Raw genomic sequence first — 15,803 nt, forward strand, 5'->3', positions numbered from 1 at the left:
GTTTAACTCTCAGAATATAAATTGGCTTTAATTGTTGAGTTGTGTTTTGTGTTATTTAGAGTTCCCTAGTAAAACATTTTTCATGTTCTGTATTGACATTATTAATATGCAAATGCTAGATTCCCTCCAAATAAAGGAAACTTTTACATTAATAAAAAAAAAAAAAAAAAAAAAAAAAAAAAAAAAAAAGTTTGGTGTACCATCTATATTCTCCAGTAATAGATAATAAGCTTCAAATGGCACTGCTGCAATTGACTTATCAAGTAATTCATATTGCATATTAATTTACGGCCTCATATACTGGTGTTGATATGCATATACTTATGTCCAAGTGCACATGCACACACACACACACACATGCACATCACATTTTGTATTTATTTTACATTTTTCTTCTTCTTTATTTTTTATTTTTAAACAGGACTGTGTCCAACGCGTCACAATCTAGCTTTTACTCTTTGAGAATTAGTTTCAGAACTTTGATATTTAGTGATACTAACCAACACTAGGACTCAACTACAGACCTCAGGAGGTAAAATCATGTGTCATTACAGGATGAAAAAGATTTTTCCTGAGGTAAACCCATAATTAGACTCACAGACTCCACTGACTGATTGCAGAAAAGTGTCCAGTGCCCTATATTTAGGATTAATAACAGAATGAAAGTGCTTATTATCTGCAAACAGTCTCTAAATTTGAAAATTAGAAAAAAAAAAAAAAAAAAAAAAAAAAAAAAAAAAAAAAGTAGAATTATCTATCGTTTTAGTTTTCAAGAAAAATATTTTAGACTCAGTTAATAAAAGCCATTTCAAGTAGTCTTGACAAATAACATGCAGTATAAGTAGATTCTAGCATATTCCTAAATTTCATATCCTTACCAGGGGCAGAGATTTGTTCATTAGAAAGGAGTCTTCTGTAGAAATAGGTTCATTTATGTACAGTAAATTTCTAGCTATGTTTTCTTATAATAGATGACCATAATGAACAAGCACATACAGCCTGCAGGATAATACCTTCAACAGCCCCGAGGAAAGAGTATGATGAAAGAACTCTTTCTGGTATGTACAAGGAAAATCTAGTCAATATTATACCATATACTGACAAAGGTGAGTTAATGTCTTAGGATGAAGAAAAGGTGGAGTAGTGGTTATGTATTTCAAACTATACATTATTGCAGATTAAAAAAATAAATATCACAGATTAAAGAACAAGAAGTCCTTGTCTACAAAGAAGAAAAGGGAATTCTTATATTTGCCTACCAGAAATTAAACAAATTGGAATCTTTAGATTCTACACTAGCGGGAAGACTGAAAAACAGGCAAGATGAATACACTGAATTTCATGCTCTTGATAACTTTTAAGACAGGCTCTGACATAGTGTCGATGCCATTCAACTAGCCATCTCCGAGCAATGACTAAACACAGACTAGAACTGTGTTTAAGCTAATGAGTGATTCCTGTGGACAATAAAAGCAAAGCAATTCTGCTGCTTGGGGAAAAGAGAGCTTAGTAATAAACATGTAAAGTGTGATGCAGCACTACTTTTAGAGCCCAGAGTGATCCTTGATTGCTCTACTTGCTAGTGTAGCCAACACATGAGAGTTCAGTCCTTCTAAACAATAAACATCTATTAGACACTAGGCATTCTTAATTCTTTTTCTGGTCAACCCTAGCTTGCTCTGGTTCTGAAACTACTACTTTACCATACCAGGTTTTCAAGGATCAGTACCATTTTAAAACTGTCTACTCAGCTATTGCTGATTAGCAGTGAAGAAGCAAGAGAGAAATCTTTCTGCCATAAATTTCTTTCCAGTTTTTCTACAAGGTTCAACTTTTCCAGATAAGAACTCAGCAAATAGTAGGATCTTCAGTGGGTAAAACTGCTCACCTCTAAAACAAAACTTTTTGTCTTTCATTTTATAGTCATTTTTAAGCAGCTTGAGAGAACAAGAAATTGAGATAATTTAACTTAATACTTTCTAAGTACATATAAGGTAATCCAGGCTCCATTTGCACCATCAAATGAAGAAAAACAACTTAATTAAACAAACAAACAAAACAAAACAAACAAACAAAACATATGTGGCTAGTTTAAACATGTGCTTCTACATTCAAAATTATTCACTCCTCAAGTATTTTTCTTGATGTTTAATTGTTCCAGTAATTTTAAACAAAGTAAAAAGACCAAAAATTTTAAATCAACAGCATTACAGTTAATGTTAACAAACACATTGAGAGGTTTTTTTCTTTTTTTCCATTTCCACTTAAAAAGTCATGAGACATTTCTGCTATTTTATGCAATGTTATTATTAAGCTTTTATCATCTCCACTTAAGTATTATTGCCTATCTCTCGATTAGCATTGCAGAAAACTTTAAAGGTCAAATCATTTGCTTTATTTAAAGACAATAATGAACTGTGATTGTTTTTAATTTTCATAAGTAATATCATATGATGACAATAGAACAGTTATATACAATATAGAACATATATATTTTAGATATTTGTACATAGTTATATTTAATTATTTAACTACTAGCTAAAGCATTGCTGGAGTGTTTCCTCTCTTATATCTAAAGAATAATTCTAAGTATGTTTTCAGACGGTTACTGTATCACTGAAATATTTCAGTGCTTAAAAGAATTGACACTAGACTTTTCCTTCCACTACATCTATTTTTTAGTTTATCTTTTATATAGGAAATAATCTTATTGAATCTATGCAGCATGTGTAACAAAAACAGAATCAGAATTAAAAGCTGTCTTCTAAATTGGAAACCTTTTCCAACACCACATACAGGTACAGATTTATTTAAATTCTCTTAAAACATATGTAATAGAGATGTCAATTCTTGAGACAATTGATTCTCTTGAGACAATATACTTTCTTTATAACAAATGGAGAAAAAATTGTAGATCTTGGGAATGTTTATCGGATCAATTTCAGACATGCTGTAGGATAAGATAAATCTTTACTTAGAACTGCTGATTTCTCTCTGTTGAGAGGCCAGATGAATGGCTTTTGAAATATATATGATCCTTAGAGACACTTAAAATTGATACTGTCTGTTTACTGGTGTCATTTGCTCATTTTGTTACTCCACCATCAAGAAAAAAAATGTTTCAGAATGTTTCATATTCTACACAGCCCTCTCACACTCACCATGATAACAGAATAACAATAGGATAATAATAGCTATAATCTACAGAAAAGTGTGATTGCCCATAAATGTCATAAGTTGTTGCTGCAAACTTTTATGTTCCTGCTTGTGACAAATTAGGTTTTTTCACCCACGAGTATATTTCTGTGCCATATTTGACTTGAAAGGCTGCACTGGAAAAAGTAGATTAAACCATGTGCCCATTTTCCCAGAATTTAGACATGCACACCTACTTTATTTAAGGATATGACTAAAAGTCAAATAAGCAATAAGGGACAGATGAAGTTTCAGTATGTTTTACAGATTCCTGTTTAATAGTCAAATGTGTTTGTGTAACTGAAATGTAATGATAAATCATCATTTTTGCACCTCACATGCACATTTTACTGCTGTTGTGTTTGGAAATAATAGTGACACATATTGCCTAATATGCAGACGTCCAATCTTTTGGCTGGCCATTGCCTCATTGAGTGAAGTTGTCTTGGGCTGCATATAAAATATATCATATAGTTAATTAAGTAAAAAAATTTATTTTTTATATATCCATATATATACACATATATCTATATGTATACTAAATTTAACTCAAAAAGAGAGCCACAAAAACATAGAGCTAGTACGTTGGACATATATGGCCTAATAAGAGAACATAACCATATGAAGCAAGTTAATTTGTACCATGATGCTTTTATGTAAGAAAGAAAGCAGGACGGAGGGTCATATATAACAGTTTTTCCATTAAAGCTTTCTTTTTTGTCTCTTTACAGAGTATGCCAGGTTACCCATGCAGTTTTAACCTCACTTAGTTTAACTGCTGAGAACTTTCTGCATTTAGTAGAGATGCATTGCCTATTCTTTTTTTCCGTGTACTTTTCCTTGAGCAGACAATCATTTAAATTACATTCCCACCTTCTGTCTTCATTTCCTGTATAATCATCACTTATGACAATACCCATACAAAGAACAGCATAAATGGTGCCAGGCTACAAGATTCTATGGCAACTTGGTAACATAATGATATACAGTGGCTCTACACAAATGATTATCACCACCACAAAGCACTTAAAAGTATAGAAATGTGCAGAATAAGCTGCTATAATCCAGAAGACATTCTTATTTACCATTAACACTCTTTTGCAGATATCACTGTTCATCCTTGTTTAGCCTGGTTAGATGACTAATGGGATGGAGGAACCCATGAACCCATGCCCTGGAAAAGAGTCAAGGGGCACAGCAAAAAAAGTAAGGAGATGAGCCCAAAAACAAAACAGTGGCAACAAGCTATGGGAGAAAACTAGTTTGTAAAATATGATAGCAGATTGTGAGATAACACGATATGATAAAATGTAATTCAATTGAAACTAATAAATAAAATGACAGTGTCCAAAAACTGAAGGACTTACTCTAATGCAAGCTGGCTAGGGAGCACACACTGCAGAGACAAGCAGATTCAAAGTAGTTCTATATTTCCATCTAAACAGAAAATGGAAATGGAACAGTGAAGTCTTCTGGGAGCTGATGTTTTTCTCTTCAGAGTTAGGCAAAACAGAACTGTTGACAACCCATGGAACTTCAGCATTAACTCTATAGCTCCCAGCTTACTACATGATGTTAGGATGTAGAATACCAGTAACAGAAATCATAAATCCATGACAACAGGCCACTCTCAGGTTTCACTTCTCTCATTTGCTGTCTGCTAGAGAAGTAAGCCAGGAAACTGTAGCAGCCCATTACTGTTTATAAAAGCTGTATTTCATGAAGCTAGGGATCCACAACCATTTATACTCAAGATTATTGGGCTTATTGTGTATTTGTATGTTTGTTTGTTTTGCTTTAAAAAAAGAAAAAAAAAAAAAAAGTAACAATGATATTACCTTTCTCACCATATTTTAACTTTCCACTATCAGTTGCTGATTATCTCATTCATTCCTTGTCTTTTATTCCTCATTTTCCTTTCTAACTCCTATTTTACTTTATTGTTTCAGTATGATACTGCAGGTGCTGTGATAGCAGAGCATCTTTTTACAGTGCATTTTGTAGTTAAAGAAGCAGAGACAGACATTTTAACTTTTGTCCTTTTTTTTTTTTTTTTTTTTTTTTTCCTATTCTCTGGCAGCTGATTTTCTGTTTGCATTACTGCATTTGCATAATGTCATAGGTTCGTCACCTTAATATTAAGCAGAACTGTCTTAGAAAACAAACTCACTTTAAACTGCTGGAAACTTTAAGTAGTACATACTACTGTTAGCAGAATCATACAATTATTATGATAAATAATTTAGGGAAAATCCTATAATTCGCCAGATATTATCAATAGTCTCAGCTTTATACTTGTATACCTTGAAAAAAATAAATATGAATATAACTTCCCATAGATATAAACATAGCTCCTTATTCCTGTGTGATTTCCTCCTATATATATATTTTTTTTTAATAGAGGAGTATAGATATCCATCTGTCATTTATATGATAATGTATTGTGTATTTGACATAACTTTCTTTCAAAAACAGACAATGTATAAACTAAAAATATATTGAAATCTTACTTTTCATAATATAACACTATTGTATTTTCAGAACTACTGTTCCCACATGTTGATATGTCTGTATACATATATCTGCATATACACATTTGTACACACACATAAAATAACTGGAGAATGATTTTGCAATACATTTTACTTATTTTTTATTAGAAACTAAAGCCTATAGAGATCATGAACTAGCAAAAGGGAATACTGAACCATTAGCTTTGTAGTATTAAAGAAAAACTTACCCCAAAATTTCTCTGTGCAGCAGTATCAGTTTCATAGAGCAATGCAAACTTTAATGAAGTCTCACTAAACTGAGGCTATATTAAATCTCTAAGTATTCTGAAAATATTAAGAAAAAAACAGTTATTGTATTTTTTATATCTCAATATAGATTTATAAAAGCTCTACGCTACTGCAGTGTAAAAGGTTATTTTAGACTGTACGTTTATTTCAAAGTTCAGACTGAACTATTGGTCCTTGTTAATCTCAGCTGTGAAAAGCATGTGATTTATTTATAATAGCCAAATAACTGTAATGTTGCTTGCCTGTATGTTATTTATAGGCTATTAAAGTAACTCAGTAAAAAAGCAAAAGAAATTGAAATTATCCTGGGGGGAGATATTATAGTATCTGTGTTCAGTAATGCAAGCTTACTGGTGTCGGGAGAGATGTAAGGACACAGATAATCAGATTTCACAACTTTCAGTGCTCTAGGAGCAAAATGTTCATTGTTTTTAGAGTGCTGCATATGATTTTAGAACTAAACAGCCTGTATACATGTACAGGTTAATAATATCAGATTACAGTTCCTGATATGTTCCGTAAACTGCCACTATTAGTTATATCGCTTTAATTTAAAAAAAAAAAAAAAAAAAATAAAAAAAAATACACACAACAAAAAACTTTGTTTTGATAGGCTTATAAAAGAAATGCAAAGTTCAAACTCCTATTTGTTTAGTTTAAGGGTGTTAAAGAGTATGCCAAACTACAAGAAGAAATATAATTTGATTTACAGATAGGTAAATTTTAAATTACCAGTGGGCTGAATTTTTTTGTAGGAGTCTCTTGGTTTGAAAATATGGTACAAATTTGAACTCTCAGAGCAGAACTTGGCTGTTAGTACTGATGTGGTACTTTCACTGTCTGATTTCTGACATTGACTGGGGAAGTAAAGTAATTAATGGTAAAAATAAATTAAGAAAAAACTCATAAAAACTTTTAAAACTAATAATGGTTAAAAAAAAAAAAAGCAAAATAAATCAGAAATTGAAGTCAGAATTTGGAAAGTGCTTAGACATTTAGAGAAGCTGTCTGAAGGGGACTTCTGGAGGTCATCTATAACAAATGCATGCTGGAGGCATGACAGCTACGGTTTGTCTAGTCTGCTCTTGAAAACAGGGTAGATAAACATGATAAATCATTGAAAACATCCTCATTAACGACCAGGGAAAGGAATCAAATAAATAGATCTCCAACTCTGCAATTACTACTAAGGTCTGCTGGATAGTTAAGTGTCATGCTGATGATGAGGAATTTCATAAAGATATCATAAAACTGAAAAAGAAAAAAAAAAAAAAAAGATAGCAGATGAGCTTCAATTTAAATACATTATAAAATAAATTTTGGGGAAAAAATGCATACTATTTCTGATAAGTCAACATTGTAATCAAGTTATGAATTGTATCAAAATTTGGTAAAGGTAAAATAATTTCACTGTCTCTTGTACTGTAGAATGCAACAGTACCAGAAATACCAAAAATATAGATCAGAAAAATTGATGGACAATAAGTCCAGAAAAAGATCATAGCAGGATCACTCAGGGTCCTAATACAAAAATTCTCATGAGATCATGAAGCAAATATGCTGACTAAACTATTCAGTCCATGCAGAATCTCTTCAAGAATTGTGGGACAGAGACAACAATGATTTGACTTAGTAGAGTATTTCTTGTATTCTCACCTACTCTTCTAGACACTAGCAAGTTTCCAGTTTTTAATACAAAATTCCTTCTTGGCTGTAATTCTTTTCAGAAAGTTTAAAAATAGAGCAAGAAAGAAAATTGGCAAGAGTATTGGTACAGACAATTCTAAATGTGTATCTACCATACCATTATTTTCCAGACAAATATATTTAGTAATGAACGGTTTGACATTACTTTTTGTTTGCTTATTTGTTTGTTCATTAGCTTAATAAATATATTCTCTCTCTTCAATATGGGTCATGGTATTGCCACAAGTGACAAATATTTCAGAAGAATAATTTCTTCCTGCTGTTAGATAAAACAGGAGAGATTCTAAAATGGTATTTAAACATAAAATCCAGAAATCTCCATTTGACAACTATATCTTCTCATGGAAAAGGCACTCAAAAAACTCTTGATCCTGACTGACCCCTTATACAACAAGCGAAGACTACAGCCATTAAAAGTGTATAACTATTATGGTAAACTGGATGTGCAGAATGCTTGTTAAAGACTAACCACTTTCTGTATGACATGATGATGAATATTTTATATGACTAGAGAATTTGCAAGAAGTTATCATTAGATATAGCAAAGTATGATTTTAAGTTTTGCTATTATTTATTTGTTAGTCTTATAAATCAAAGACTCTTAGAAGCTGGAAAGAAACTTTAGAGATCACCTAGATTAATCCTCTAGCTAAAGCAGGTTTCCCACAGTAGTCTGCACAGGAAAGTATTGAGGTGGGTTTAAATATCTCCAGATAAGGAGACTCCACAACCTCTCTGAGCAGCCCGTTCCAATGTTCTGCCACACTCCGAATAAAGACGTTTTTCCTCATGTTCATTTGGAACTTTCTCTGTTCCAATCTCTGCCCATTGTCCTCTGTTCTGTTGCTAAACACCACCAAAGAGTCTGATCTCATCAACTTGATACCTGCCCTTCAGATATGTGTATTTAGAAGATTACCTTTTAGTTTTCCTTTTTCCAGGTTGAACTGTCCCAGGTCTCTCCTCCCTTCCTCTAAAGGGAAATGCTCTAGGCTCCTAATAATCTCTGTGACCCTCCGCTGGACTCTCTTTAAAAGTTCCCTATGATTCTTGAAATAGGGAACCCAGAATTGGCTACAGTACTCCGGATGAGGCCTCATCAGGGCAGAGCAGAGGGGAAGGATCATCTTCCTCAACCTGCTGGCCACAATTTTTTTAATGCACTTGAAGGATAACACTGGCCTTCTAGAACTCAAAGACTCACTGATGTGCGCGATTACTTCTCCCCATGAGGACTCTACGCTCGCCTTTGTTGAACCTCACAAGGTTCTTCTCTGCCAAACTCTCCAGCCTGACCCAGTCTCACTGAAATGGAGCATAGAATACTGGTTTGTCAGCCACTCCTCCCAGCTTTGTATCATCAGCAAACTTGCTGAAAGTATGCTTTATTCCTTCATCAGTGTCACTGATTAAGCTGTTAAACAAGGTTGGACTCATTGTAAACCTCTGGGTAATCCCACTAGCCACAGGGAAATGCACTTATAAAAGTAATTCCCTGTTATATAGTACTGTATTTATTTGTAGTAGTGGAGAGAAGAATGTATGAAAATGATCCATGAGTATTTGTAAAACATTTATTAATGACTGTCTAATATTTTGTTTAAAAATGACTTTTGAAATGAATCACTAAATCATCTCCATGCACTGCATTCTCTCTTTCTTTTATTGCTGCATTTCGGAAAGTGACTTCTCCATCAAGAACCAAGCCAGAATTCTTCAGACTGCCTTAGGTAAATATAATAACAATAATTTATTTCCATTACGAAGCATTCATGCTCTGTGCTTCCAAAAATCATTCTAAATTTCTATTCCATGACAGTAAGTGTTATCATCTATTGTGTTTGCTTATTTCCATATTGTAATTACAGCCAATGACAGACTGAGCAATAACTTACTAGGGACTGATCATCAAAATAATCGAAAGCTTTCTAGACATTTCTAGTTTGACTAGGAATGTGAGAAAAACTAACACTGTGAAAATGTATCCAAAAGAAAATTTTGAGAAAATAATATCAAGTTCAGTTTCTTATGTGTTTACAGAAATATGTTAATGTTCTTGCTAATTGTACTACAGATTATTTTATATATATAAAAAATATATATATTTTATATATATATATTATATTATTTTTATTTTTATTTTTTTTTCTAAAAATAAGAGCTATTGACAATAAAACTTTTGACTAATAAATCTGGTCTGCAAAAGTATCACAGTTTTAGAACAGGACTTACAGGAGCTTTACATATAGATAGACTTTGGTCATGAGTTGAATATTTCTTTGTTTGTACTAAAACTCATCCCATCAAAGAAGAAATTAAAAAATGGCAATTTTCCACAAAATGGCAAATATTTTTTATTTTTTTTATAGCCAGAGGCTGTGAAAAATAGTGATGTATCATCATGAATGTCCATTTAAAAAGAAATTATAAAAAAAAATAAATTATATGGATAATTTTCAAATCTTATTATTAACAATAAGAAAACATAGATCTATGTTCAAGAGGACAAGACATTTCTTTATATTTGTGCAGGCTGTCTTCCCAAAAATTACTACAAACGAGGCTTTAAAGCAGACAAATTTCCCAAATGCACCTGTGTAATGGATACATTCTCTAGAGAGAAAAGCTTTAGCAACAGCATGAACAGAAAAGTCAGTAGCCTGCCTCTTGTGGAAAAACACAGAAGATATTAAAGACTTAACTAAATAGCTAATGATACGTTCTACTTTTTTTTCTTTTTTGTTTGTTTGTTTGTTTTTTCCTTAAATCAGTGTAGTATTCCTGAACAGTAATATAGTAGTAACTGGAGAAATGTAACATCACTGAGGTATTAAACACTCACTGATCACTCACTGAGATCTCCCTTACCTACTGGCCTTCCACTGCTATGTATCCTGAAAGGCCAGGTGCTTAGGCTAAATGCTTAACTACTGCAATTAAACTGATGCTTGACTGTAACTGAGAAGAGGAATTAATCACCTCTTCAACTCCTTTATTATTTTCTTTACAGCAAAAAATAAATAAATAAATAAATAAAAATAACACACATGACAGGGATGTGCCACTGCCTTTCTAGTCTACAATTATACATTTCCCTGCACATTACAGAACTTTCATACATAAACACTGAAATACATCTTTATTTTATTTTGTTATTTTATTTTATTTGAAACTTCCCAATACCTTCTAATTATTCTAACTTGATAAACTAACTGCTTATCAAGGTACAAATGATATGCAAAATGTGACTTTCTGGCTCTCTAGAGTACTATACTATGACACACACACACAGAACACTTTGAAATAACTGGGAAGTACAGGTCACATATCCAGAATTTAATAAAACTAATATATTTGAAAGAGAAGATTAAATTGTAATTGATTTTTTTTTTCAGTTTCTTCATATTCCATTCTTATTATAAAGAACATCTTCACAATAAACATTCTGAACCTTTCATTCACTGTGAACGATACTTTATTATTGAGTAGTAAGTTTGTGCTTTGAAAAAGTAATCTCATTGGAGCCAGTGGAGGATTTATGTGTAAACAATCCACATATCATGGTCTGCTGAACTGATCTGCATTTGAATGTAGGTGATTTTTGCAAAGGCACATTCCAATTTTTAATATGTACTTGAAAAAGTTGTATTTGAAATAGTGAGGCTCAAGTACAATAAATCCTGCATTTTGGCATTTCCTCAGTATTGTTCATGTAAGAAAAGCTGGAAGATAAAATTAGAAACTAAGAAATAGTCATTTGATGGAACAGATATAATGTTTTCAATTTTCTTTTCAGTGAGTTTTAATATTATAGGTAGCAAATCAAATGTGTATACAGTAAGTAGAACACTTGGATTCCTCCCTCAGTTTTCAGAAAAATAAAAAAAATAAAATAATTGCAAAGTTATCAGTGGTTCTCAGTTAGGGCATCTTTCTTATTCACACTATAATTAATACCACAGTACATGAGTCATGAGGTCAGAAGCTGCATAAGGAGGAGACTGTCTTCTCATGTAGGTATGGAAAGGATATCCCAATAACAAATTTTCAAGATTTTTTTTTTTATTATTATTATTATTTTATCTAATTTAATTTAATTTCATTTTATCCACAGTCTATTTCTTCTCATAGGCAACAAAAGCTTCTCTTACTCCTTTTGAGGTGAATACTGTCATCATTAAGTTTTAGTGAAGCTTAATGTCATTCTGTAGATTCTGTATAGAATCAAAAGACAGAAACGACTTCTATTTAACAGCATAAGAAGGTACCTTGTTAGAAGAAATTAGATCATCAGAGCACTATATGAACACTTCAGGTTTATTCAGGTTAAAGAAAAAGCTAGATTTCCTTGATACATTTAATACCCTTGAGTGCAGTGTAAGACATCACACTATTTCATCTGTCTAACTCAGGAATCTAGTCTCTCTCACTAGTGACAAAAGTACATTGATTATATTCCTCGTGTTATTTTTCCGGACTGTCTTAATTAAAAGACAATAATAGACAATGATTAATGAGCATACCCTGTCAAATGCATAAATAAATAAATAAATAAACTATGTAAAATCTACAGTGTAGATTTTGAAGACCTTGCATTGAGAATGGAAATAATTTTTGGCATCTTGCTTTAATGACCTCATATAATGTAAATGTATATAATTAATGTGTTCTTTCAGAAATGTGTTTATCATTTACAAATTTTAACATATAGATGACATAATTGTTGGTTGTTTTTTTTTTTTTCATTAACTTCAAAGAAAAAAAATATTTCTCTTTACAGGTTATAGGGACACTGAGTTTTTCAAATTTGTTTTCCTGTCAAGACTGCTTTATTATGGAACAATCAATATAATTTAATGCTACTAAAGTAAGCATTTCATGATGACCTCTGTCTTCTCACAGTTCCTATCAATTCAGGCTCATTACAGTGAAAGAACAGGCAGAAAATGATTTCTCCGATTTACTACTGCATTTGTCTTGAGGCAATTTTCTGACTGAAACGACACAAATGCCACTGGGAAACAGGAGCTACGGACCTTATAAATATGCAGCCATCACTTCTCTGATCAAGCTTTTGACTGTGTTACTATGTCTGTCATAATAAGCAGAAATGCTTTGTGAAAAAAATAAAAAGCTTTTTATTTGAAATTCTTTGGTGCTTTCTCCAGCACCCACAAAATTGCTGTCTATTGCAGGCATCATGGAATCTCAGAAATTGTTACACAGACAGCAGCTGTCAGCTGAGATGGTAACTGTTACTTACTTCACAGTGTCAGAGTCAATATCTAAAAAATCACTGCAGCTATCTAGACTTCTGTATATTATGTAAATGAAGGTGATTTGGGCAATTGTTTTTCTTTTGCTGCCTATTGGATTCTCTGTGTTCTCTTCAGCTTCCTCCTCTTTATTATTTCTCAAATAAAAGAAATCTATTGGAGGAATGACATGATAATGGTTTGTTTGGACAGCGTGCAACCAGTATTATCTTCTGTCTGTAGGCTCATCACTACTACATTCTTATGTAACTGATTACAATTTCTGTAAGCCAGGATTCTCAGATTCCACCAGCAATGTGCTGCACAGTGCTTCCTCCCTCGCAAGTGCAACTGCATGTTGCAGATAGATGCTATTATCATTCAGATCTGAGTTAGCAGGAGTAAAATGTGTTTTTGTTTTTGTTTTTGTTTTTGTTTTTGTTTTTAAAGTTAACAACAACAACAACAAAACAAATAATAGAGAACTGTGTTTTCTATTGGTAATGTACCTCAATCAGTCTGGAAACATATACGTGCTAATTATGAATAAACATCTGTGTAGATGTTTGTTACTATGGTTGTTGTCTACTGCATAAAGCATATGAAGAACTACACAGTCCGAGTGAAGCAGCATTTTGTTATGGCTGTCTGCATGATCTAAGGAGGCAGAGAAGATGGAATCACAGAGAAGCTTAAGGGAATACTAGATATGCAATTTTCTACAGGCCAGTGGGAAGAAGTACACAAGGAAACCCTGAAGTCAACATGCAACAGTATAAGATGAGCAAAATGTCTGAGAGAAAAATTCAAATTGTAGGCAGGTATGTGTAGGTATGATAGCTCCATAAACCCTGAAAAGATCACCTATACATAGATAATTACTTTGTTTCTAGCTTCTGCAAGTGCTGAGCTTCACAGAATCAAAAAGGGCAGCAGTGAGCTGAGCTGAATGAGAAATTATTCCTTATTTGTTTTTACTTAAACTGTTCCCTACAAAAAAACTTATTTATTTTTTTTCTTTTTCTACGTGTGTCTTTTAGAAACAAAAGCATACTGCTGTTCCCAGAAGTGGAATTCATAATTCTAAAAAGGGCATTATAATTTTAGATTTAAACAATTCAGTCTTTATAGCTGTGAAAGAAGAAAAGAGTTGTGAGAGACAATCTGTCCAAATAGGAAGAAAATCTTGTTTTGTTCCTGGTGCAAAGGGTCAAACACTCTTCTTTCATTAGCCAATAGCTTTTCTTGGCCTCTCACATAGATAGAAAAATGCAGAAGGTGCAAAAAAAAACACAATGTTTTTATTCTAAGTAGACTTTCATTGTGCATGCTGAGTTCCAGCTGAACAAAAACAGACTGAAAATAGTAACATAGTCTGCCCAAGACACCCATCAAATAAGGGCCTGATGACAAGCCAGAGAAAACAAAGTATTATCTGACTTGCATATTCAATTGCAAATACGGATTTTTTTATTTTTTTATTTTTTTTTTAAATTCACCTCTTTTCTATGATGAACCATCTTTCAGCCTCTGATCCTGGTACTAGGTAAATTTCAGCAATCTCATTTTTTATGTTCATAATTGCACTTTTGTTTCCGATAAGATTTTTCTTATTTTTCATTTATTTCTAGCCATACTAAGTGTAAAAAAACCTCTGCGTTTTCTGTCCAGCTTTTTTTTTTTTTTTTTTTTTTTTTTTAATTTTCTTATTTTACATTTTCTGCATATAGTCCTGAATCTCTTTTTCTTCTAGACAACCACAGTGATCTGTTTGTTTGGGTTTCTTTTTTGGCTGAGTGAAATTTCAGGGGATTGCAGTTTCAGTAGCATTACCAACAGAACACTGTCAGTGCCTGCACTTTCTGAAGCGTTATCCCTACCTTCCAGGAACATAATGTAGCATATATATTTAATTTACTTCAGGTAGGTAGAAGGAATGTTTTCAGTTCATTAGAGGGTCCAAAAGCTGAAGGAGAGCTACAATAATAGAATTGTTGAAAGAAATAGAGTGTTTTTGCTTCCTCAACTAAAATATTATACAAAACAAAACAAACAAACAAACAAACAAAAAAAGAGAAAGAAGAAAATCAACTTATTTTCTAAAATGTCACTGCTAAGATTTGATAGAGCTATTTAGGTGGCTGGTTGTTTACTACAGGTTTTATGAATTTTTCTGACTCTCTTTGACAGTACTCTATGTCCCATGATACAGCAAGCATATCCCAGTTTTGTATGGTATTTTCAGTATAAATAAGTAATCTGAGAGGGAAATCAGTGGAGCTGGCTGTTTTTTGAGGTCCCTTCTAACCCATGCCATTCTATGATTCTGTGGTTCTATGATTCTATGACTCTTTTTAATACATTTTTTTATAATATAGGACACATTGTTTTCTGTCTTCTTTGACTGATTTTAAAAATTGCTTACATGTTTGTTGTTTTGTTTTTTTGTTGTTGTTGTTTTGTTTTGTTTTTTCCTCGTAATTGAATTACCTAAGCATGAGAGATCTAGAAAACATTAACAGTTCTTTTCCAGATGGGGAGTCCATGCTATTCATATATTTTCTTCTTTTGTTAATCAGTCCATGCTCCCTGAGATGAAATGAATGATAGTACAACATAAAAATAATAATAATAGTAAAACTGAAGTGTTCTTTCTTCTATTTATTGCCTTAACTAAATGAAGAAAAAGCGTGCTTGCAGTCTCTTATCCTGGGATATCAAACACCTAGATCATAGATGTTTTTTGGGAAGCAAAATAGTAGCTGTAAGCAATCAAGGAGCTTCTTGGAGTGCACTGAGCACATCTTCCCAGTCCAGATATTAGACAAACCAACCAGAGGTGAAA

Source organism: Excalfactoria chinensis, chromosome 1 (genome assembly GCF_039878825.1).
Source record: "Excalfactoria chinensis isolate bCotChi1 chromosome 1, bCotChi1.hap2, whole genome shotgun sequence".
Lineage (NCBI taxonomy): Eukaryota > Metazoa > Chordata > Aves > Galliformes > Phasianidae > Excalfactoria > Excalfactoria chinensis.